Source organism: Bison bison, unplaced genomic scaffold (genome assembly GCF_000754665.1).
Source record: "Bison bison bison isolate TAMUID 2011002044 unplaced genomic scaffold, Bison_UMD1.0 scf7180017845972, whole genome shotgun sequence".
Lineage (NCBI taxonomy): Eukaryota > Metazoa > Chordata > Mammalia > Artiodactyla > Bovidae > Bison > Bison bison.
The window spans coordinates 4,130-6,730 of record NW_011476545.1 but is presented as its reverse complement, the minus strand read 5'-3'; the positions used below and the strand labels follow the sequence as shown (position 1 = coordinate 6,730).

Sequence of the window (2,601 nt, the reverse complement as noted above, 5' to 3'; positions counted from 1 at the left end):
AGAGAAGCAAGGAGGAGGCAGAGCGATGAGCCATTCAGGAGGGTAGAAACAAAAGCCAGTGAAGAATACATACAGAGATTACTGGCAGAGGAGGAAGAAGAGGAAAAGAGACAGGCAGAAAAAAGGCAGAGAGAGATGGAAGAACAACTGAAAAGTGATGAAGCGCTGGCAAGAAGGCTAAGCCTTAATATTAGCAATGTCTGTGAGGAACGTGTCTTGGCTCTCCTCTCGTATTCCAAAATATCTAATCCAGCCAACAACCGAGTCACAAAGGAAAAGGAAGAGCAAACGAAAAAACACTGGCGATATTCAGAAGTATTTGTCACCGAGTTCTCAACTTGAGTCAGTGTCACAGTCTGAAGTTGTAGAAGAAGACAGGAAACCTCCAGGTCCAAGGAAACTGATAGCGGTGATGGGAAGAACCCTACATGGCAAGACACAGAAGTTGAGGAAGATATGCCAGCACTTTCTCCTCAAATATGCCTTGAAGTTCAAAAGCAAGATGCAGAAGCTTCACTGCAGTCACTGAAGTAGACCTCAGTATGTGCCAGTGGTGGAGAATGGTAGCTTGAAGGAAAAGTGAAAACAAAACAAATCAGTCATGAAAGAGAGTTATGTGTCATCAGTCATGAAGAGCCTAAAGCTGGAGTTTCCTCTTCTGGAGAAACTGCAGTTAAGCCTTATGGCGAAACGGAGAGTGGATGTACAGTGTCAGATGTGACACAGACACTGAAAAATAACACAGTTGTGACAGAAAATGAGGAGTCTCACCTACTGACCAATAAGGACATCTCCAGAGCAAAAAACCAGGAATCTTTGTCTGAAGCAGTCAGCGATCCATGCTATTCTACAAAAAAGAAGGAAAATGTTCCTCAAAGTTTCCTCCGACCAAGAGTAAACAAGTCCACTTCACCCCAAAACTGATAGATTTGGAACGTCTATTTTTTGCGAGACATAAACAAGAAGAACAGGATAGGTTATTAGCATTGCAGCTTCAGAAAGAGGTGAATCAAGAACAAATGAGGCCAACCTGGCTAAAAGGATCCCCAGATGAATGTCAGTTATGAGCTACGTCGTCACCTCCAGGCAAATTACTAAATGGACAGAGGAAGCATGCCAAAGAGAGAAGCTTCCACAGACAAACTGATCTAGAGCATCCAGCACCTCACAGAGCCTCGAAAAGTGAACATTGGCAACCTTCTTTTAGGTTCCAGTTGGAACATTGTTCAGTTAATACAAGAAAGTACCAAGTTCTACTGTAGATACTTGTACATAAAATGACTCATTCCCTACAGCCTGGTAAGTCAAAGAAAAGTATTTTTCAGATGTTTCACAGATACACAAAGTAATGCTTGGGTAAGAAGAGTGTTTACAACCTAGTAAAGCTGGATTGTGAAGCTCTATCATAGACTCCTTATAAATTTTTCATTAGTGCTGCTCTGTGGGCACACTCATTGTCCCTAATTAAAGGCCTGTGTGATCACAGAGGCAGAGTATACAGATGTGTTTCTGCCAAACCCAGTTGTAAGCAAGAATTCCACTCCTTTCCTTTTTTTTAATAACTGTGACAGACTAAGTTTAAGTTGACAGTCCTTATGGATGTAAAAATGCCTTGGCCAACTCCCAGGAAATCTTAATGTCCATGCATTTCCCCCCAAGATGCATATTTTAGTGCCTTTGAGCACTTTATTGTCCTGACTAGTAATCAGAGCAACATTATCGTATACCGAGTAACTAAGGAAGCCAGGCAGAGTTTAAAATCTGTTTTCTTGCAAGTTTCTCATTACCTTTGCAGAGCACTTGACATGTATCTTCCACAACACTAATTTCCATCTCTAGTTTGATTGTTTTCAGTATTACAGCATTTTCTTTGACTTCAAATGGGTTAAATCGTGGAGTCAGAAAAATCAGACTTTTCTGGAAAATGATGACTTAGCTGAGAGAAAGGAGAGTTGGTGCAAAAGGAGTTAATCTTGGCTTGAGACTGAGTGGGGTAGATTGAGAATTTGGAAGTACTGGAACTGAGTGGATGATAGACAACTGGGTCTAGGATGGAGTAGCAGGTGGAGTTTGGCAATATATTCTTTCTTGTCTTTTCTTTGCTAAATGACACAGAAACCATGTGCGTTTTACTGCTTTTCACACCATACTATGTAAGCTGCTCTTCCAAAACACACAATGGGAATTTACTGTAGCAGAGTTATGTCCTAGTATCCTGTGTTATAGAACCTGACTAAACATGTTGTCTCCTTACGTTGTCATTTGTATTGATACTGACTCTTATTTGTGTTTATGCACAAAAATGGAAAGGATGATACTTGGATTTTGCCCTGTCTTACCCCTGAAAGATAAATCAGAGAGCAGCAATTTCACTTTTGAAATTTAACTTAGAGACGGTTAAACTTTTATTTCATTCATATGAAAAACTTGGAGCAAAAAAACCCCAACAGCTTTAACAGCATTTCTGTTGATGTCTAGTTTGCCATCCTTTTAAGGTAATAATACAATACAATGTCCTAGAGCTAATAATACTAGCTTAAATTTGTCAGTGATTTTATACATAATTACGCTTTTTGCCTCCAAATTTCATAACTGAGATTC

The 2,601-nt window shown here is 40.0% G+C and overlaps 1 pseudogene; it reads left to right on the top strand.

The window, feature by feature from the left end:
* The first annotated feature begins 2 nt into the window (after positions 1-2).
* On the top strand, positions 3-1,262 carry LOC104987197 (annotated as a pseudogene).
* Positions 1,263-2,601: the final 1,339 nt, after the last annotated feature.